This window comes from Haliaeetus albicilla, chromosome 5 (assembly GCF_947461875.1).
Source record: "Haliaeetus albicilla chromosome 5, bHalAlb1.1, whole genome shotgun sequence".
Classification (NCBI taxonomy): domain Eukaryota; kingdom Metazoa; phylum Chordata; class Aves; order Accipitriformes; family Accipitridae; genus Haliaeetus; species Haliaeetus albicilla.
The window spans coordinates 43,748,983-43,772,264 of NC_091487.1; the positions used below are offsets into that span (position 1 = coordinate 43,748,983).

Sequence of the window (23,282 nt, forward strand, 5' to 3'; positions counted from 1 at the left end):
TTGGGGTGATGTGGGTCATCTCAGTTTGGCATTGGCAGGACACCTCAGATTTGCTGCAGTGCATTGATTCTGCGCATATGCAGGGGGCACTCGACATTAGGGGAGGTCTCCAGACCTCAGTCCATTGGCCTCAATATGCCAATACGGAGGGTCAGGATACCACCGCCTGGATGGGCAGTTAGCTCAAGGCACACCAGTTTTTTGGAGTGCAGGACTGTGTGATATAGAGGGGACCAGAGAAATTATGTTTGTGGAGAAGTTGCCCAAGAGCACCTCCATTGCGCTGCCAGGATACCCAAGTATGGCGGGTGTCAGAAGAGCAGACCTTGGAGGTCTCTGGGTGTCTGGATTTGGGAGGGTACCAGGCAACTCAGCTGGAAGGCACACATGGTGCTGAGCACCATCTCCACTGTGTCACTGGCTTCTTCATTTGGGAGGATCCATTGCGCCTTCATCCCCTGTGAACCCCCTGGTCCAAACAGTACTTCTGGCGGTTTATTTTTGCAACTGCAAATTTTATGCAGTTGATGGGAGTAGTGTAGGAAAATATCCAAGTCCAAATTTATATGGGCTTCCCATGTCTACACCCAGGCATAGCGGCAGGGCTTGGCCAAAGGATGGTGTCCTGGTTTCGGCTGGGATAGAGTTAATTGTCTTTCTAGTAGCTGGTACAGTGCTATGTTTTGGGTTCAGTATGAGAAGAATGTTGATAACACTGATGTTTTCAGTTGTTGCTAAGTAATGTTTATACAAAGTCAAGGATTTTTCAGCTTCTGATGCCCAGCCAGCAAGAAGGCTGGAGGGGCACAAGAAATTGGGAGGGGACACAGCCAGGGCAGCTGACCCAAACTGGCCAAAGGGGTATTCCATACCATGTGACGTCATGCCCAGTATATAAACTGGGGGGAGTTGGCCGGGGGGGGATTGCTGCTGGGGAACTAACTGGGCATCGGTTGGCAAGTGGTGAGCAATTGCACTGTGCATCACTTGTTTTGTATATTCCAATCCTTTTATTATTATTGGTTTTCTATTATTATTATCATTATTAGTTTCTTCCTTTCTGTTCTGTTAAACTGTTCTTACTTCGACCCACGAGTTTTACCTTTTGCCTTCTGATTCTCTCCGCTATCCCACTGGGGAGGGTGGGGAAGTGAGTGAGCGGCTGCATGGTGCTTAGTTGCTGGCTGGGGTTGAACAGGTTGGAAACATAGGGCTGAGCAGCACTCTTGGGTATGGCAAGCACCTGCATAGTCAAAGCGAAGAGGGTGATTGCTGTGCATTAGTCCCCACGCTGCAGAGCAAGGTGGGGGCTTGCATTGCAAGCTATGTGGAGGCTCAGAAAGTGTCCCGGTGAGGAATCCTGTCATTCCTGCATGGCTCCTGATCTTCCAGCCTTACCATTCGTCGCAGTTCAAAAGCGTGGCAGAGCACCCCAGGGTGGGGGAAGGCCTGCCAGCAATAACGGGGTAAAAAAAGAAGAAGGAACCTGCACTTTTCCTAATTCAGATGAAATACCTGGATCAGAAGAGAACGTCAAAAGAGATTAGTTTGAATACGAAGCAGAGGGGACCAGAGACCACGAGGTCAAGTGTTGAAAGCGAATAGACAATAGATGTGTGATGGGCCTACACGTGGTGGAGGGGGATAGTGCTTTCTACTGGTGTTCAAAGGGGAGCTGTAATGTTTTAGATATTTCCCTTTGATGAGAAGGAATGAAATACTGCAGGTACCCAGGGAAGTTGCATGAGATCATCAGGGAGAGTACCCAGTCTCGGCGATATGTGCGGGGCACGTGCGTTGGCAGGGGCAGGTAGGAGATGGCTTCTAGAGGTGGGCACCTGGAGAGAGAGGGAGGGAGATGAAGAGGAGGCATGGGCAACAAAAGGACCCCCAGAGGGCATCAGGGTAGGGTGGGTGAGGAAAATACAATCCGAAACTGAGTAAGTTGTTTGAGAACAGTAGGCAGAAAGTGAAATTAGGCTGAAAAAACGTGAAAGGGAAAGATAAAAGAAAAACAACGCAACCAGGGAGAAAGTGAGAACAAAGAAAGAAAACCAGACTGTGAAATCCACCTGAAAAGATAAGTGAGTTCCTCACTCCCTATCTCTCACTGCAGTGAATATTTGGAGGATTTGACTTGCTGCCTGAGGCAAATTATGTTAAGTAATGGGGAGGATAATGGGGTTTACACATGGAGGGATCTTCTTGCCTCCCTACTGCTGTTTCAGTAACAAGTGTGTGGCTTTACATTATGTCCTTTGTATAGGGAAGGGCTCTACAGTATGTCAAGGATTTTATAGTGACGTAAGGGCGGTAAGGGCTGGGACCAGGAAAGGTGACTGACTGTGCTTGAAAATGTTTCAATGCTTAAGAAAGTGTGTGTTCATATTGTTGTGATATTTTTATAAAGATTCAGTTTAGAACTCTTTTAGGGAGGAATTCTGAAATACTCCAAGGCTCTTCTCCTTTCCTCCCATACTTCTGTCTTCCCCCAAGACTCAAACAATCTTCACCTTTTTTCATGCTATGTTTTAGGATTACTGTTGTCTTTTGTTTTCTAGCTCCCTTTTTTTTTTTTCTCATGGACTCACCTACTTTAGGATTTGAATTTCTTTTTTCTTTCATTCCTTCTTTTCCCCCTTTCTTTCCCTTCAGCCGTGTTTTCCTCATTGCAAGTGTGATTCTACCTTTAATTACCTGCCTCTATGAAATGTCCCTTCTTTCCTGCCTCCTAATGCATATTCTTTCTCACATCCTCCAACTTCCCCTTGCTCTTGCATATGCTCTTCCCTAGCTTCTCATCTTTTTGCCCCCATCCTCCTTGACATTTTTCTTTCCTCTCCTTGTTCCTGCCTGTATCCCAGTGAGTGTCCCTTCCTGCCTTCCTCTCCCTCCATCATCTTCCTTGCTCACTTGCAACCCCTCTGGTCCCCAGTTTTCCGTTCCTGCCAATGCCCCCCTCCAGCCCAAATATCTTTGTCTCTCCTTCTCCTTGTGGAAAGACATGCCTGTGAGAGGGACAAGCCTGAAAAGAAGGACTTACAATGACAACTTGAGAAGAACAAGCCACGAGGAAAGCTGAAGGGGAAGCGAAATGTGTAGGAAGAAAGTTAAGGAAGGGAAATGAGACCAGGGAGGCAAAACCAGAGAGAACTAAGAGTCACAAAAATACTCGGACACAGCAGGGGGAGAGAGAGACAAAAAAAAACCCCAACCAGCTGGAGAACACAGTAGAAAAGATAAGGGTGTTCCTAGTTATCTGGCGCTGTGGCAATGAGTCAGAATCACTGAGTTTCCGATCTCCTATTCAAATGTAAACAAATATTTCTTCATCTTTCCTGCAGTGATTCCCAAAGGGTGCCAATCAACCCATGGCACAGCAGGGTTATCCACACCTCACAACCCCAGCAGCACTTTTGCTGGAAGGCAAAGAGCAGGAGGAGAGTACAGCACACCTGCAAAGCTGTCAGGCAGCTGTCAGGCAGAGGGGTTAATAACTGGTTGGGTTTTTTTGTTTTTCTCCACCAAACATGAAACACATGAAGATGCTTGCCCACAGATGAGCCAGGACGACCACGCTGGCAGCATAGCCTGGCCCTCACCAGCTCTGGTACTCCTCTTCAGCCTGAGAGATGTCCAGCAGCTAGATATTCTGCTCCTCTGCCATTTGCTTCCCGTAACTGAACCTTACACGCTCCCAATAACTCTCACCTTGTGTATTTGGTAAAGTCTAACCCCTGTGTTCAGATATGTGAGCTAGAGAGATGTGCTATACTGACCCTCGTTAAAGGTTATTGTATTCTCTGACTGTGAAGTCTGTAAGATCTACCCATTTTCCTTTTCTGTTTGGACTCATAACCACATGAAAATAAATAGTTATAATAAAGAGTGATTACCTTTTCTAGGTACATCTTGCCTATATCTGGCCATATGTCAGTGTGAGACTGCCTCACCCTTTACTTTATATTTGTCAGGAGAAGCTAAGTAAAGGTTGTATTAACTGCTATTTGCCCTGGTCCTGTGGTATGCAGCCAGTGTGAAATTCAAAGACAATTTAGAATGCTATCACTGGTCCTACTGATGGTATTTTGCACTCCCTTTATTTAGTACAAAGCAAATCATACCTCAGGTGCTTAATTTTCTTCTAAAAAAATTAAGACATTAAACATATTTGCTTTTCAGCTTGCGAACACTCCATCCCTCTGATGCAGTGGTTCTGACTTCCTGGGGACTGCCTGTCTAGAAATGTTTGTGCAGAGCTGCTCACTGTACAAATACACCTTTAAGATCCACTCCTAGCGAGTACTCCCCATTTAAATCCACATAAGTTGGTCGTGAAGCAGAAGGGTCACTGAGTGTACTTTGGTCCCTACAATTGCAATCAATTTCTGAAGAGCAGAAAGTTTCCTTAGGCAGCAAAAATATGTTAGCTCCATCAGCAAGACAGCACAGATTGAGGCTGTTGGCACTTAATATATGTAAATTGTCAGGAATCCCAAGTCACCCATCCAAACCAACTCTTCTGAAGGCAATGCACTGCGCCCCATCTCTCTCAAATCCGCCACAAGTCTTGACCAACTCTAGTTGGCTATTTCTGGCACGAACCAGTGAAGCCCTTACAGAGTTTTTAGTGCTGGAAGGGATCACACCTTCTGTAATGCTGTATTTCAAACATGTAGCAGAGAACAGGAAAACAAGCTGCAAGAAAAGTGATGTACGTTCAGATCTTCTCTCTTTCAGTGGCTTGCTGGTGGTGCGCTAGCCAAATCACTGGATTTCTCTGCCTACTCTTCCTTATGCAAACAAGGGGAAGTGATACTTAGTCATTATTATAACATCTAGGGATGCAAATTACTGTGTCAATGATTACTGTTTGTTCTCAAAATACATTCCATTTCCCTTTATCCCATTTACAACACTGGATTAGTCACTTCCAATATTACAGAATCATAACCATTCATTCCTTCAGCTGAAGTACTAGTTTCCCTAAAAAGAAAAGCGTCTCTGAGAGGTGGGCCACTATGTGACACAAGGATATGCGGGATCGAGTTGCTTAGATACTGGGGTGATGGAAGCTATTAAGTACAGAGGTGACCAATAAACAGCACTAAAAAGTGCATAATATATTGAGGATATAGCAAACGCTTGTCTAATGTAACATCTGATGGCTAATGAGGATTTGTAACTCATCTGTAAGAACAGCTTTACTTTCTTGCAATGATACTGATTGCATCAGGAATTTCATAGTAGTGCAGAACAGTACATAAATTAAAATCATTAGACTGATGGGATACACAACTGTTAGCACACATCAGTGTGCTTCCATGAATGTGGATTTTACGAAGTAGGAAATATCTTCAAGAGTCTGTGTACATCTTCATGGTTTTGCAAAGGAGTTTTTCACTGCTACGTGTGTATTAGTGCCAACTTCTCCCTCACTGAATTTGGAATTATAAAAAAAATCCCTGATATCTGACTATATATTGTCCTAGCGAGGGAGGAAAATGTTTTATTGAAGCTTGCTGGAATTTTGAATGAGCTTTAATCACGGAGATGCTGGAGACAATTACTCGGGCTATGGCTACACACAAAATTGCAGCAATTGAACTGAAGATTGGAAACTGATAAAGCAGTTCAAGCCTGTATAAAAATACCTTTCTCGGCTTAGGTCAGTATGGGCTCTATACACCCTTCTTCGCAGGTAAGGAGGGAGTAACAGTTGTCATACATCTTGATTCTTACAACGTTTTGACACCATTCCACACGACATTCTCCTAAGCAAACAAAGAAAATACAGTTTAGGTGAAATCCTCATAAAGTAGGCACATGGCTGGTTAAAAAAATAGCTTTAAAACCCAGTTATCAATTGTTCTCTGCCAGACTTAGAGGAATTTTCAAACAGGGTCCTTCCAACATCTGTGTGGAATCCATTTTATGCAGTATTTTCATTAACAACCTGTGACGAGGGAATAAAGAGTACTCATAAAATCTGCAGACATCATCTAGCTGGGAGAGGATGCAAACAGTTTGGCGGATGGACTGAGAATTCAGAATGATCTTGCTAAATTGGAGAAAATCAACGACTCAGTAAAGAAAAGTGCAAAGTACTACACTTAAGAGGAGGAAATCAAAAGCACAAAGAGAAAATGGGGAATAAGTGGCCAGGCGGCAGTACTGCAGAAAGGCAGCTCGGGGTGTGAGCCATGAACTGAATAGGAGTCAACAGTATGATGTCGTTCCAAAAAAAAGGCAGAGCTAATGCGGTGTGCTGGGTGCATGACGCAGCAGGTGACCGGATTGCTCTTCCTGGCACGGGAGAGGCTGGACACAAACAGAGGGTTTCACAGCTGAGCAGCAAACCCGAGGAAAGGGTTTGAAAGCACATCCTGCAAAGAAAGATTAAGAAGGTTTGTTTAAGAAGGGCAAGACTAGAGAATGAGGTGGTAACTGTTGGCTTATAAAGATGAAATGTTTCGACTGACCACTGGGAGCAGGACAAAAAGAGGTTTCTGCTTCAAAATAGAGGCTCCAGGAAGAGATGAAAGCCCCTGCCATTTAGGCATAAGGGAATGAAGTCGTGGAGCTACAGAGCTGGTGTGCACAGTGTCCTTGACCATGTTGTGACCAACTTCATCCAGGGATGCTGCAGATATGGTCAGGCCTGCCAGTGGGCACCGAATGTAGGATGCAGATGGAAACAAGCTCGAGGCATCTGCTCGGGGTGGCCACAGCTGAACTGTGCCACCCCAGAAATGAAGACAAACTTACTTCTTTTGCTGTAAACCCCTGAGATGCCAACATTTAATTTGACAGTGAAAGCAGAGCAACTTCCTCCTACCTACCAAGTTATGGAGAAACCCTGTGGCAGCTGATGGAAGAAGGCCACGAGTTATGTCCCCGGCCTCTCCTGTTGAGCCGTTTCTGAACATCTTGGTGAGGAGATCCCGGGAGGCTTCCAGGAGGCAATATAAAGTGCCTAAGCCCTTGTCAGTGCAGGCAGCCTCTGCTTGTCTGCCTACATCCATGTGGACATTTTGCATTTCAGTAGCTGCTAGTCTCTGTTGTGATTTAACTGGGGAAAAAAAATTGACAATATTTTCCTCCGTGTTTTCAATTATGCCTAGAGCTGGCTGCACTTTCTTTGAATACCAGAGCTTTGAATTTCATTGAAGAAACAAAACAACCAAAAATGCACAATTCTGGAACCCACTGAGTTTTTCACCTGTTTCTCAACCAGGAGAAGGAAAGCATAGCCAATGGTAAGTGGCAAATATGGGTTTGCTAACCTCCACCGGCCAAATCTAGTGACTAATGTCTCCTTCTTTTTGGATGAAATGGGATTAGCAGAGGTATATTGGTCTTGAAAATCAAGCAAGAAACATAGGGTTCTAGTAAAAGTTGGGAAGTTGGGAAGCTCTATGGAGATCCATCATTACTTAGGAAGCTGTATCCTCTGCAGTAGACCCATAGCTGGAAGGATGCAACAAAACTGAACTATCCTGTTTGCTGTGGAGTGAGGGGGAGAAGAACAAATAGCACCATGGAGGAGCATGTGGCTCAGCGGGCAGAGGGCTGGACGGGCAGGTAGTGGGAGCTGGGACTAATTGGACTTGCTGCATGACATTGGGGAAACTGTTTCACCTGTTCCTGTGCCACAACATCTCCAACTATAAAATGAGATGATGAGCCTGGCTTTTCCTTATAAATAACTCAAACTAACTTTCCTTATGAATGACTTTCCTTAAAAATAACTTGCCTTATAAATAGCTTACATGGCAAATACTACATAGGACATAACAGGCTCTGTGGCATTTTTTGTAATAAACACATCTCCGAACCCAAATAGCTCAGTAAAACAGTTGCAGATGCTATGCTTCTTAAGGGAAACATGTGCTTTCAAAATGTGTTGTTAGTACAAAAAAACCAATTCATTGCACTGATTTAAATGTATTAGCAAGCATCTAACCTGCAGTAATTTAATTGCAAAAATGTAATTGCAAAATTAAAACAATTAGTGAGGCAGCCCTCAATGTTCATGATAGTACATCTATTTTATACAGAAATTGATAGTATCTGAAGCACCCTATAAAATAAACAAAATAAAATAATCACTAACTAAAGACGGAGGGTTTTTTGCAAACCTTCTGGGTTAGAGTTAAAACAAGTAAGTTTACCCATTAGTCATAGAGTGGCTGCTTACTTGGTCTGAAAGCCAGTCCATGCCAGCACTCACTGGCACTCCCTACACGTGCCACAGCCCAGTGTACCAGAGATGCCCCAAGTGACAGTAACTAATGGGGCAAAGAGGTGTCTTGTGATCGCAATTCAAGTGCACGCAGGGCAATATCCACATCTTCCTACAGTTAAGCAGATAAACAAGCTGCAACCACAGACTGAGCTGGTTCACCCAGGAAATGTCTTCAGTTAAAACACCCCGTCCACTCTCCTTTCTTGAAATGTCCTTGCAAGTAAGTGGCTTCTCGTATGGTGAAGCTTCACCTCTATTTGCAGGTTGAAAGTTATACAGTGGCCAATGCTTGTTGGTGGCCCCAACATGCTGCCAGTTGTTGGAGAAGATAAAAAAGATTGGTCCGTTTTATTTTCTGCCCGTGGCTGGACAATGGTGCTTAGTTGTGGAATGTTTGAATTGGCATTGGCGACTTGGAGCCTCTTTGCAGGATGGATGCTTTGGGTTTCCTCCTGACTTTGGCTGGGGTTTCAGAAGCCAAGTTCATGCCAAGGCCAGTGGGCCTGGGGCTTTGTTCCCATCATCTTCCAGGAACTGCTCTTCACTTCTGAGAATTATCGAGTGCCGAGATTGCCAGCTGAGCTAGTTTCTGGTGGAGCAGGCAAAGCGGATGAACTTGACCTGTGTCGTGGTTTAACCCCAGCCAGCAACTAAGCACCACGCAGCCGCTCACTCACTACCCCCCACCCAGTGGGATGGGGGAGAAAATCAGGAAAAGAAGTAAAACTCCTGGGTTGAGATAAGAACGGTTTAATAGAACAGAAAAGAAGAAACTAATAATGATAACACTAATAAAATGACAGCAGTAATTATAAAAGAATTGGAATATACAAATGATGCACAGTGCAATTGCTCACCACGCGCTGATTGATGCCCAGTTAGTCCCCGAGCGGTGATCCCCCCACTCCCACTCCCCCTGGTTTATATACTGGGCATGACGTCACATGGTATGGAATACCCTGTTGGCCAGTTTGGGTCAGGTGCCCTGGCTGTGTCCTGTGCCAACTTCTTGTGCCCCTCCAGCTTTCTCGCTGACTGGGCTTGAGAAGGTGAAAAATCTGTGACTTTAGCCTAAACCTTACTTAGGAACAACTGAAAACATCAGTGTTATCAACATTGTTCTCATACTGAACTCAAAACACAGCACTGTACCAGCTACTAGAAAGACAATTAACTCTATCCCAGCTGAAACCAGGACAACCTGGTAAGCAGGAACATACTGATCTTGTCAAATATTTCTGACAAAGTATCCAGTGGTTTCATTTCAGTTAGGGTCAAAAAACCTTCACTTTCACAAGGGGAAAATGTCTCATTTAAATTGTCTCAGGAAGGCAACCATGAAGTTCATTTCTCCAGCCTTACCAAAACAAGGGTCTTCAACCGGACTGCTGGTGGGCCTCCTGGCACCACCTGCACGATGGGACTATTTCTCTGTACAGGCAGTTGTTTGTGAAACTCATCTTAGCCCTTTCACAACACCCTCTTAGCACTTTCCAAGAGCCATTTAGCACTTAGCACAGTAAGCAATATGTGGCCAAGGAGATGGGAATAGAAGAGGGATATATTAGGGCCAACTGCTGTTTGAGGGAATTTGCTTATTAAAGCAGATGATAATAATATCAGAAACAGTAATCAGGTACTGTGGTAACAGGAAAAAAAACCCCAAACCTTCCAGGGCTACATATCTCCAGACTCTGGTTCTGACTATTTTTTAACCAAATCAAAATCAGCAGTCGCTAGGAGCTCAGTGGAATCTATGTCTTTATTCAGTGTATAATTTGTTTGAACTTGGTTGCCATCTCTTGAAGAACTGGCTGATTGTCCAGCTATTTGCCCTTTAAATAAGCATGCACTATATGTGAGAGAGAGAGTGCCTGTGGAATATCTGTTAAAAGGGATAGGGTGTTTGGTGAGCTGCTGCAGGACAAGCAGCTTCCTGGTTCTTTCTTTCACATTGTCAGTTCACATGTCCATGATTTGGACTTTGGATTGAAGTTTTCTGAGTCTGATACTCCCCACTTGCTGCACTTCGCTGCAGTCTCTGCAGTGCCTTGTGGTTGGGAAAGCTCTGCCCATGCCCTCCGCGGAGCAGACAGCTCAGCCCTGACGTGCCTTTTGTAATCCTTTATACTTCTGTGCTTTCACTCCACAGACAATTTTCTGTACAGTTTCCTACCAAATGCAATACACAAATTTAGCGTGCTCAGCTTCATTGCCACATTTTGAACCCCTTTTTCTAGCAGATCTTTTGTAAGTTAGCATCCCTTTATAGATTTTCCACTGATTTCCACTCCCGTTTCTGTGGATGTTCCTTCCTCTCCATGACCTGGAGACAGCTTGGCAGCCCAAGGCAGCCTAAGGAGCTGCTTCTATGCAGAAACCGCAGGTCCTAGAGTGTGCTGAGCCAACATCAAAGATAAAACATTAAAGATACTGACACAGGAATGGCACTGGCGATCAGCTCTTGCACGTGTGAAGAATCTGTAAGGATGTCCTTATGCACCTCCTTCTTCTGGCCGTCTTATTAAGGTGATCTGCTACCGTTTGCATCACTTTGCCAAATGAATATATATTTGCCAGTTTGGCCTGCTGTCACAAGAACATTAATATCTGTGAAAGTTTCCGTGTTCCTATAATTATCCACTACCTGTTACAAGTTTGATCACTTCTTGAATATAGTTTTCCCTTTAGCCAAGTGCTGTGAACCCCTTATAAATCCTAGTTTTTACAAGGGCGGGGAGCTAACCTGGGTTAACTCTGCACTTCTTTTGTTTCCTAGCTTTGTTTGGATTTTGTTTTAAATATTAGGTGCTTTTGCAAAAAGTAGGTGTTTGATGCTATTCAGAACATGAGTCAAAAGGCTGCAAAAGTGGAAAAAATGAATTCCTCGCTTATCCCTTCCTTCTGTACTGCAGCCCCAGGCTCCTGCAGGGAACAGATGACATGACACCATCAACATACTGGCACACAGTGAGCAGGAGCGCTTCTCACTGCACGGCCACCTTGCTGCCAGGGCAGCGGAGACAGACCGAAGCCAGCTGCCAGCTAGCAACTCCTACCAGTATAGCCATGGCTACTGGGGGTTCAGTGCCTGGGTCTTTCCCCAGGCTCTCAGCGAGTTTGTAGCTGGCATGAAACGTCACGCTGCTCACACCATGCCGGTTAGTAGCCAAGTTGTCAGTGAAAACCAGCTCTACCATATGAACCGCTGTTACATCTGAGTTAGAAAGTCAGCTTTATTCAGTAGGAAACAGCCAGCTTGGACGGATAACCTACATCCTGACGTTATCTCTCTCTTCAAGATCTTCCTCCATATTTACCTCTTGGACCTGTCTTGGCATTCAGACGAGGCTGTTGCTCCTGTATCAGTGCAGTGATACAAAGATGCGTAGGATCCCCTGTGCAATGAGGGGCAGCTTTAGTATCGCCTCTGTCCTACATCCCCAAGGAAAATTTCCCTCTTGGATGGCTTAGTAAAACCAGTAACTTTTGAGCTAAAGAGCTGGCCTCTAAGCCCAAACAAGTATTTGAGGACTTCTCCACCGTTACATTGCTTTGAGACGCAGGGAAGGAGGTCCCCGGGGGAAGCAACCTCTCTGCCGAAATGGCCAATTTGGGTGGAGGGTCGTGCCAGGTTTAATCTTCAGCTCCGAGGTGCTAAACTCGAACGCCGCGGGCAGTTAGGGGAAAACCGCTCTTCCCAGTCTTATGCCGGCGGCGCATCTTTACGCGGCCGATCCTTTCCTCTTGACAAAAAAAAAAAAAAAAAAAAAAAAAAAATTTAAAAATCCTGTGTCTGTGAAGGTAACCGGCCCCCTCCTTTTATTCTAGCAGCAGACGCCGAGGGCGGCGGGCCGGCGCTCATGGCGGCGGCGGCGGCTCCGCCCTTCCTCCGCCGTGGCCGCGGCGGCGGCGCCCCCTGGCGGCCGCGCCGGGTGCGGGCGGCTTCGCGCTGCCGCTGCTGCCCGGCACCGCCCCCCCCCAAGTTTGTCATCCCCTCCCCGGTGCTGAGGTACCGCAGAGAGAAAGAGGGTTTGGCGGTTGTTTTTTTTAAATTTCTGAATAAAATGACGTTAAATACCAGCCGGGGTTTACTGGAAATGGCGCAAACTTTCCAAAAAAACCACCCCAAACCCCACCAGTATCGTTCGGGGACGTGAAGTAAATTGGAGGAGGGAGTATTTAGCTTTCCTTTTCCACCCAGGGAAGTGTACCAAAACAACCTCGGCGGTGACAGGGTGGCTTGGCTCACACGGACGCGGAACCGGACACGGACGCGGACGCGGACGCGGACACGGACGCGGGCAGTGCCGCCCGCCCGCCGCCAGGGGGCAGCGCCGCCGCGGGCCGGGCCGAGCCTTGGGCGCGCGGCGCCTCCTCAGCGTCAGCGCGTGCGGGGCGGAGGGGGCGGCGCGTCGCCTGATGGCGGCCCGGGGCGGGGGGGGGCGGGTGAGGGACGCTGAGGGAGACGGTGAGGCGAGGAGGAATGGGGGGGGGGGCGGCTCGCCGGAGACGGTTCCCGGTGGGCGAGGCGGGTGGAGCGGGGAGTAGCGGCGGTGGTCGCGGCCCGGCGGTGGTCGCGGCTCGGCGGTGGTCGCGGCCCGGGCGGCCCTGAGGCCCGGGCGGCCCTGAGGCCCGGGCGTAAGCGGCCTGTTGGCGGGGGTGAGGCCCCCCTCCGGGCGGCGTGCGTTGTCCCCGGCCGCCCTCTGTAATACTTCCAGCCACCGTACCGTCAATATTTGGCAGGTGAGGTGGGAGGGGCCTGGGTTTGCACCCCTGGGGCAGGGAGAGCAGGTGCCTGGTGCGGAGGTGGGGGAAGGCCGGTCAAGATGGATCCTGCCTTCCCCCACCCCTACGCCCAGTCCTGTGAGGTGAGCCTGGCCCTCTTTCCTCTCCAGTGGTTGCCTCTGCCAGCATAAGGAGAGCAGCACCATCTGTCTTCTGCTTTCCTTTTTCCAAGTCCTACATGCTTCAGAAATTGCCAGCGTTCAGCCTACAAGTAGCACTCCATACAGTGTGATTTGCCTTTTTTTTTTTTAAATTCTTCCACTGCTCCATTGCTGTTTTCTCCACTATGAAGAGCAGCAAAGAATGAGTGGAGATGGGGTCCAAGAGAGAAGATCAGATCACTTTAAAAGGAAAGAGGGAGAGAATGAAAATATAACTTCTCAGCATTCTTCCCGATTTTTCATGCAAAAAGGTTAATAGCTGAAGGATATGCTCTGGCCCACATGCTTCACCAGCGCAGGAGGTGGCAGGTTTCAGGACTAGAGCAGCCATTGGTAGGTTCCAGCACGGCAAGTTCTGTGTTCCTTTGATTAAGAGGCTGGGTGCAAAGGGCCAACCAGCCAGTCAATTTTGGGGAATAAATCCAGAAACATAAAGGAATTGAAGCAATCCATTCCTTTTGAAGATAAAGGTGAGGTGGTACCCGTGTCACCCTAATTGCTGAGCATCTCTCTATTGCCTGCATTATGTTTGCAGGTCAAATGCAGTGTGAAGGCAATGTGAAAATCTAACTGCCAAGGCATCTGGGCTGTGTCAGAAAGACTTGCTGCTCTCTGCTTTCTTGGAGCTAAAAGAAAATTCAGTAAGTTGCTGAGTTGAATGCTTCATCCTCCTCTCTCACAAGCTTCTGGAGGTGACAGATGTTTCCTCAGGGCCTGTTATTTTAGACACCTCCATGATTTATATATCTCTGTGAGCCTGGTGGGTGGAATTGGATGTCACAGACGAGCTGAAAATAACTTGTATACTCAGACTCTGATATCTACTGGCCCATGTAGAAAAACTCCGAGAGCAAATTAAATCACATTATATGTGCCTGGCAGATGCATTGAGATGTACAGATGGAGCAATGGTGGGTTAAAGTGAAGTTGAAATGTTCTGTGGAGAGCACTGGCAAGGACTCTGCAATAACATTGTGCACAGCAGAACCACCGTGGCTTAGCCCTCATGATTGTTTTGTTAAGATCTGTAGTAGCATACAGAGGAAAAATTCATATTTAGAACAATACGTAATTACCCGTGTGATCATGATGTAGACTGGGACAGAATGCCTTTGGCCTCTGCGTGCGAGGTTCAGGAAGATACCTGGAGAGATGGCCTTGCAGAGCTGCGCTTGGGTCTGCCTGAAGTAAGGCCAAGGGGCTTCAAACCTTCTTCAGGGTCTTTCTCACTAGAAGCAATATTTGGTGGGAAAATACTGCTGCGGGACCTTGGAGTCTCAAACTGTTAATGCCTTGTCAGGTATTTGGGGGTAGTCTGGTGGAAGAGGCAGACAGATAAATATGCTACATCCACACATGCCCAGCACTCCAGAAATATAAATCAGGGAATACTATATTATGGCACATAGGCAGGTACCAGGCTGAAAGCACAGTGTCACGGCTAAGATGTAAGGGAATATTCTCAGGTGAACTTCTCAAAAGCCGAAGGCTCTGCTTCTTTACATGTGTAGAGCCCAGGGAGTTTCACCGAGCCGTTCGTTAAGTTTTCTGTGAGTGCAGCCTGGCTTCCTTAGGGTGCAGCTCAGAACCAGTGTTCTCTGGGAGATGATAATATTTTCCAAGGCTGGGCCATTCATCCATGCCAGCCTCTAGAGGATATGGAGACGCTGTGCAGAAAGGGCCTGGGCACACTTGGCCACACCCTGTAGCCAGCAGTAGGGCATTCACAGCCTGCCAAGGTAAACTGCGTGAGTGGTACGCCTCAATTTACAGCCAGATCTCTAGAGCAAAAGCAGTGAGTGAAGAGTGGCAGAACTTTATCTCCATGTGAGGAGCTGAAGGCAGAACTCGCAGCAGAGGACCCAAACTCCTGGAGGATATTCCCACCTCCAGGGAGCACGTATCTCACGGGGTTTCATGCCAGAGTTTCTGCTGTAGCACAGCCTTGGCACGTGTCATCTCTGCATTTAAAGCCTTTTGGGGGTTTGTCTGGTTGGTTGGTTGGTTTTTTGCCAAAAATTGCCTTCATGTATTTGTTTCCACTTACCTGAGTGCTTCACTGGGCTTAACCTCACTTGGTGTCTCTAGTCCCCTTTGAGCACCAATATGTGATGACTCAGATCTCCTGAGGCCTAATCCAGTGCTTTCATCCAGGAATCGTTCAACCTACCTCTCTAATTCATCAGAGATTATTTGGATTCAGTGTGTGCTCCTTTCCCTTTCCTCAAGGCCACAAGACTTCCACTCTTTCCTTGCATCTTCCAACCTCCCTGCCCCCATGGTTGTTTGCTGTTCCTTTTCCTTCTTTTGAGTCCCTCCGCCACAAAGTGTTGCAAAAGTGATACTTTTGGATGTACGGTGGCGGGGATGGGGGACATTAATCCTGCTCTCAGAGGTTCCTTTAGGAAAAACTCTTTAAACACCCACAAAGATTTGAGCCAAAAGTTTTTCATTTTTTAAGCTGATGAACAAATCATTTGTCCAGAGTCAAAATATTTGTGCTGATAATGGTGCTGTGCCTTGGGGGAATTAATTCGCCTATCTTACATTATTTGACTTTCCTGCTTGCAGATACTGCAGTCCAGCAATACCCCATGTTGTGTCCCAGTCCGAGACTCAGAGCCCCACTCTTGCAGGAGGAAAATGCTGCATCTTTGGAAAACCTGGGTGAAATTTTAAGTGGCACAGCAGGAGTAGAAGCCAAGGCCTTCTGCTGGTTCACTGTTACCCAGCACATTTTGGACTCGTCTGTCCAAAACTTTGGATGATGTCAGTGAGATAAGTGGTGTAAAATTGCCGTTCTGTCTGGGAGATGTTAGATCCATTTGCTTTCGCAATGTCCTGATGTGTGTGGCCGTACAGGAGTGCGGCAGCAACTCCTCTAATTTTCAGCCTATTACTGTAGTGGAAAAAATAACATAGAAATATCATGTAATTTATTTTTTTTTTAAAATTGTGGGTTTTAAAAAAAAAAGGCCTCCCAATTCTCCTATCACTAGTTGCAGTCCAGGAAACTTTGTGTTTATTAAGCACTGTGTAAATTTGCAGCTCTCTATAAATGTAAAATCAATAGCAATGATAACAGCAGCAAAGTGCTTAGTCCAGCTCTGGTAATAACCCAAGACTGCTAACTTCTTGATAAGGTCACTAGCTTTACACAGGCACCTCCTTGCCATGTGAAAGCACAGGGTGCAGAACAGAAGATCCTTGTGTTCCCTGACAAGAAAGGAAACACTGAAAACATGTAATTTCCAGTCAGTGACAATGGCAGGCAGCAACCTGAAGGACTCTCTTAAAATCTATTGTGGGGGCCTTAGCCCCTCCATGGAGTGCTGCAAACACACTTCCTCTTCTAGGAAATTAAAATCTTAACAAACATCTCCTCGTTAATGGTATCCTTTTTTTCATCTCCTCTCACAAGCACACGAGAAAGGGGAATTTCCAGTAACCTGACAGAGTGAGCAAAATCGCATTTCTGGAGGATGAACAGAGTGACAAGATGATGGCTTGTGTGGCTGACCCCTCGTGGCTCTGGGCTCTGTCAGCGATGCCACCACTCAGCTGCTTCTAGTAGGGCGTTCCCTGTGCAGTTTCTGGGGTTCACAGCAGGAGTGACTGAGTGTGCGTAGGGACCACACTTCCACCTCTCCCCAGGCATCCTGCAGCTCTCATGGCAGCTCTGCCTGCTCAGGTTACCCCACTCCTGTCCAAACTGGCAGGTGGAAGGGCTTTGGGCTTTTTATAAGAAGTGGAGCTTTACCACCACTGGCAATAACTGTCTCTACCATTTAAAAATAGCTCATATACCACTAATGGTGGATAGCCCCCTCTACCTTCCACCATAGTGATTCCCTTAAGGGTGGAACCACTGCAGGTAGCTGTGGTTGGCTCCATGCAGTCTGCTCCTCTTCCACCAGGTCCCCTTTAAACCTGGTTTAGGGTTCCCAGATGGCTTACTGCCATCCGACTGGCCTCCGTCATGACCTCCCCAAGAGTTACCTGGTAGACCTGAGACCCCAGAAGTAATCCCTTCCCTCCCCCCTGCCCACGTCTGTCAGTGAGCCTGGCCTCATCTTGCTCTGTGGTAGGTCCACAGTCACCTTTGGGCTTTTTCTTTGCCGTGCTGCTGTGGTAAATCAAGTCCATCTGCACACCAGTTCCCTTCTGTTTTCTTCTTCTCTGACCTCTGCCTGCTAACCTATCCCTAGGTCCAGTGACCTTCAGCGCAGGAAGAGTCGTCCTTAAGCCCCTATCCCAAAGGCGGCACTCCCGCTGTTAAATAATAATCATACAATAATAATCACCAGAGGTCTGGCAGGGGCTTCAGGAAGTCTCTGAAGCCACCCCCCCTGCTCCGAGGTGGAGTCACCCAGGAGCAGTGCCTGACACGTGCGTGAAATGCTTCTAGCGATCGGGATGCCGCAGCCTCCCCAGCAGCCCCCTGCGGCCCAGGAGACCTTCCTGGGAAAAAAAGCACTTTCTTGAGCACAGCCCAAATCTTTCTTCCTGCAAATCAGGCCGATTATTACTCATCCTTCTGCTGGTGGATCTGGAGAAGAACTGATCACAGTCTGCCTTATGGCAACCTTTTATATAATAGCAAGACAGCATTTAGAGTAACCGAAAAAGAGGCGTTTGCTCACTTGCAAAGTCAGGAAATTCCCTGCCAATGGACATTCTTTGTCAGGGATCCTTTGCCAGCATAGGCTGAGTGCTAAGCCCCACAATCTGCATTTTCCTTTTGAATGACTCCCACAAAATAAACCAAATATCACATCCAAGGAGATTTATTACATCCCTTCCAAGGGCGAAGCATTCCTCAGCTACATTCCACTTCTGTCTTTTGTGCTTAGGAAAGGGGAAAAAAATCCCTGTGATGCCTCTGGATCCCACCCCTCGAGGGCTTCTGTCATTAATAAAGCTGAGCAGCTGGAGCCAGATTTGTCAGACTAGTCCTGAATGGCTGGCTTGCTCCTGCTGCAAGAGCAGCACCATCAGAGCAGCTCTAGGATTCCTGCCTCTGCTAGAAGATTAATAACTCGTGGCACCACGTTTCCTCAGTAAAAACACCTTTTGTTGTTCCCAGTGACACCCTATCCCTGTGGCAGCAGCTGCCAGAGTGGATCTTCTCACTTCCTAGCCGCTCTGGCTTCTCCTGCCTCTGCATGATGCAAGAGTTTGCAATGCTTTTTGGGAGCTCAGATGTGCTCTCGGGGACTCTCTGCTTGAAGAGATTGCTCTCTCCAGGCTTCGCAGCGAAGCTTTTATCCAGATGTGTAAAGGAGGATGTGTATAGAGGGCAGGCAAGGGGGTGAAACCTCTGTTGTGTTATCTGAGCTTAATTAAGCTTCTCCCTAGGCAGTCTCTAATTGATTGACCCCAGGACTGCAAAAGGGAGCAAATTTACTGGAGCTCATTAAAAAAGCAGAGTTTGGAATTTGAATTTTTTTATTTCAGAGATGAATACCTTTGAGTGGTGTCTTGCTGACTGATACCAGTGAAACAACCACTATTCAGCAAATGTTAGTAGGTGGATTTGGCTTTTTAAACCCAAATGAGAGAAGTGGTGAGTCCTCAGATGCCTGCTTATCATCGTGTCCCTTGACAGCATTTATAGCTATCACTTAACTGGAGCTCTGATAGTACTTTCTGCCCCAGCCTGTAGTCTCTTCCAGCAGGTATCAAATCCATTTCAGTTTCACAGGCTTCAAAAGCATTTCACAGAATCGACCAAAAACCCCTCACCAAACCAAAAATCAGTTCGCCCACCATAAAATGCAGCCACTGCAGGCATGGGTGAGGCCAGCTCTGCAACAGCACAGGGCAACGCTCCAACACAACTGTGGAGAAAGTGGAGAAGGGGAAAAGATGCTGTGTCAAAGGGGAGCTGCAGGAAAAATGAAGGGAAGAGGACTGTCCTCTCCCAAATGTCTGGAACATTGACTTTATCAAAAATGCTGAGATCATTTCCAGTCTGATGGTGTTCAGATCTGTCTTGTGCAATTGAACCCGTACCCAGAGCAGGGGTTCAGGCTCACTCACCTGAGTGACAGATGCCTTCTTCTCAAATACCTGCAGCTCAGGGCACTGTTTGCAGGTCTTCTCTGCAGGTACTACTCTTGGCTTTTTGTTGGTGAGGTTTGACATGATAGAAGCTGACCCTGTCAGGACTGAGACATAGCAAGTGTGCGGAAGAGGCTACAGAAAGGTAGGGTATGCAGAACAGCGTGGAAGTGATATGAATGCCTGAAGATGGAGACGACCGTTATGAGCACAAGGTGACTGGAAGAGCAGCCACTGGCCAGGTGACAGAAGGCTGTTAAAAGGCTGGCTTTCACAACTAGCCCACTTGGAGACAATTCATTGTGGCTCCAGTCAGCCTTAAAACCATTTCAGCTGGGCTTTAAAGCTATTTAGAGCATGGAGGGAAAGCCCTAGCGTGTAGCAAACTGAAAAAGTTGTGTGTGCGCGCCCTGGGTGTGAGATGTTGCTGCAGATTTGGAGTTTCTCCTGTCAGCCTGTGAGTTGCTTCCCTTTTTTTCCTTGCTAGGACAGACTGGTGTCCTATTCCCTCCTACTCTCCATCCTCGAAGAAGATGCTCAGCTCTCCTGAAGAGGTTTCTATGCATTCTGTGAAGTTTTGCAGGAATTTGTTGGAACTATCAGCTAAGGACCAACACGGACAGGTGACATGTATCCTACATGGGTTTCTCTGTGAACACATCTCTACAGTCATGGCTGCCTATCCCTGTCCTAGGCCTGTTTGCCTTTAGGCCCTTCAGAGCACTTCTGAGTTGCTTTTCTGTCTCTTCCGTTTAGAAAATGTTTAACATCAGTGAGCGTTTAGAGGAGACTCCCCGTTTTCATGCCGTGTTTGAAGGACACTGGTTTGTTCGGTCTCTGGGTTTAGGTAGTGGCTGCAAGAATTAAGTCCCTAGGTGTAGCCATGAGGAAGAAGGACTGCCACTGTCTCTGTGGTGAAATGACATTTGTCAGCAAGGAGAACCAACCCTCCAGAAGAAGATGCTGCTGAGGAAAGAGAGGAAGCCAAGAGTGTCCTCTCCAGAGCGCATGGACTTCCCTGTCCTGAGGAGGACACTTGTGACCCTCACAACCCTCCCCCCTACTGCTTGCTCTGTCTGCTCCTTTCTCTTTCTTCTTTTCCTCTCTCCTCAACCACACCCACTATTTAACCATTTAGATATAAAAATAAAAAATAAGAAAACCACCCAACCCACTAGACAGAGGGTTTGCTAAAGAAGGGTAATTTTAAAAGCAAGTCTTTGAGGTCAGCGTGTAATTGTAACATTGGGACTATGTGATCCAAGACAAAAATAATCCACTGGGTATCTGGTCAAGGAGGAAAGGATGGCAGCCTGCAGTGAGGGAAGAGTGACTTACACAGGATTGATCAGACAGCAAAAGACCAGGCAAAAACTACTTGCTGGCACCAGGACTAATATTTGCCTAGGATACTGCAAGATTTTCTGTCTGTGATGGGATCGTAAGAGCTTCTGTTTGGGCTCACAGCCTCCCTTGGTCAGTAGCCCTGCATGTGCCAGGGGCCGGCACTGGGTGCTTCCTGGGAATTTAATGGTCTTCCGCAGAAATACGGATATGTTGTGAAGTGTATTTATATATTAACCTGCTCATGAGGAACGTTTCTGGTTTGGTCTGAGTTGAGGGTGCTGAGGTTTTTTAATGGTTCTGCATTTTCAGTCCCCTGCTTCAGGTACTTTATGAAAACATGTCTTCTTCAAAGGGTTCATGGGGCTGCAAGCCATGCCTTTCCCTTGTGTGGTATAACGGAGGATGTTTTCATGCGTATAAATGTCGGATCCTTTCCTCGCAGTTCCTTCTCAGTTACAACGGACAGCAGTAAGTTATGTGGCCAACCATATAATGTATTTTACCAGTATTTCCTCTGGTGCATTTTAAAAGAACTGAGCCTTGTAAGTGCCTGAATATCTCTGCTCTCTTCTAGCCCTGAGAGTACAATACCAGGGGGTAGGAGTACCACACCACAGTGCTGGTTTTGTTTATCATTCTGGCGAGAGACAGGGGCAGCCCCCATCACTTGGAAATAATGATGCCAATTCTTGTACTGGGGCAAAGCACCAACTGTCCACAGAGGACCATGATTTTTCTGGCTCCAGAGGTGGTATGGGTAGGACACCAAGCACTCTTTCATCTCTGTTGTTCCTAAGACTGAGTTGCTTTCACACTTGCTCCTAGATGAAATCACCATAAAAATCAGTTTTATTGTGAAAGAAGGGTAAGAGGAGGGAGCACGCCTGTACATCGGTGCCAATGGCTGGGGGTATAGAGCTGTACCTGAATTGATGCCACTTGTGTTTCCATTCCAAGATGCCCAGGCATCAGCTCTCCAAGCTTTCACCGCAGTTCTGTATTTCCCCTTCTCAAACCACTGTCTGTGCATGAAAGGGATTTATTTTTAATCAGAGGCCAGCGCTGGTTGCAGGGGTCTTTACTTTGTGACCTTCAATTCTGTTTCTAGGAGGAGACAGTGGGTTTCAGTACCTTCTTGCTGTGGCTGTCTCTGGGTCAGCCCTTCCCAGAACAGATGCCACTGATTCAGGAGGGCTTGCTGCCTCCCCTTTATTTAAGTGCTGGTTACACAGCTCCGCCAGGATCCATTGCAGTTGTAAACCACGCTCAAGGGATGAGCAATTTAGGGTTTGGAGTCATTGTGGACCAGCCCTGGAGACCTCATGCAATTGTTTTTCATCTCTCTTACACCCACAGTTTGCTAGATTAGAGTTACTGCAGAAGCCAGAGAGTTTGTGACTTGAATTTGAGTTGGGAAAGACACACAAAAGAAAGGAATTTGTGTTGTAAATTAGATTTCTCAGATTTCGGTGATTTGTCATGGAAATGTGGCTCAATCTATGCAGTCATAAAAACATTTCACATGTTCAAACTCTTCTCATGCTATTAACTTCCCTGATGTGGCAGGGTACAGTGACTGTAGGAGGTAAGGTTAATTTCAAATCAGCTGTGGTAGAAAAATGACTTGGCACCCCAGCTGGGGAAGCATTAAACCTACAAAACGAGGATTAATCTAGAAACCATTCCCCAATCCTAGTGATCTATGTGAGAGGACTGCGTCCTTGACTCAAGTTGTTTTCTGCCCCTTCCCACGTGTCCAACAGGGTATATGCTGCCTCTTGGTGCAGCTCAGGTCAGCAGGAGAGCACCCAAGTGCCGCCCTGTGCGCACTGTGCTTGCCCACGATCCAAAATGAAAACCATAATTCAGATCTCAGTCAATGGGGGTGGTCTAAAAATAATAGCATTGAAACCAGTAAATGATGGTTTCTTAGGTTTGCCTGCCTGTGTTGTAGCCAGGGGGGTGCATTTTCAGCCGGTTCCTTGCAGCCGTCAGAAGTCACATAAGAAAAGAGCAGGGGAGGTGAGAATCTTCCACATTCCCAGCACTCCAGGTGCTCAGGCTTTAAGAAAACCACTGAATGTCCTGAGATGCCTGGAGAAAGAAAGGTCTGGCAACGCTGTTGGCCCTGTTTGCCACACAAACCAGAACCTCTCATTTCTCTTGTACACGAGTGGACATTAGGGATGCACAGGCACACTGCCGCAGGCGGTGAGTTCTTGAGTACTTCAAAGAGCCTTTTCCTTAGTGCTGCTGCCTTTGGGCATGTTTCATGCTTCACGTTTTGGGCTGCTGCCATACTCAAGCTCTTGATGAATCAAGAGCTGTACAGGACATGGCAGCACCAAAGGGACCATGCTCAGCATGCCAAGGAGACAGGTACTCTGGAACAGAGGAGACAGGGACTCTACTGCCTTGCCTTGCCTTGCCTTGCCTATCTACCCCCCAGTCAGCTGGAGAAACCACATCTCTCTGCATCTCTGTTTCGTTGCTGGGCATCTATCTAGCAAGCGTGAGGGCTTTGCTCAGTGGGGCTTCTGGAAGGCAGCTGATAATTTTTCTCTCTTTATTTCGGAGCTCGATCGGTGCATGAAGAGGGTTGCACTACACGCTTGGCTGCAGCTGTATGAGACTTGCTGACCCAGGAAGTCCCTCTCTTCCTTTTTGCAAGTCGA

General features: G+C 47.0%; 1 long non-coding RNA gene across 4 annotated transcripts; it reads left to right on the forward strand.

Annotated features, from left to right (window-relative positions):
- Positions 1-12,653: 12,653 nt before the first annotated feature.
- LOC138685524 (uncharacterized) lies at positions 12,654-16,578 on the forward strand. Of its 4 annotated transcripts, none has more exons than XR_011324827.1 (3): positions 12,654-12,719; positions 13,733-13,838; positions 15,769-16,578. It is a non-coding gene; the product is annotated as an uncharacterized lncRNA (long non-coding RNA). The 4 variants fall into 4 exon arrangements; XR_011324826.1 differs by lacking the exon at positions 12,654-12,719 and adding an exon at positions 12,747-13,530; XR_011324828.1 differs by lacking the exon at positions 12,654-12,719 and adding an exon at positions 12,747-12,994.
- Positions 16,579-23,282: the final 6,704 nt, after the last annotated feature.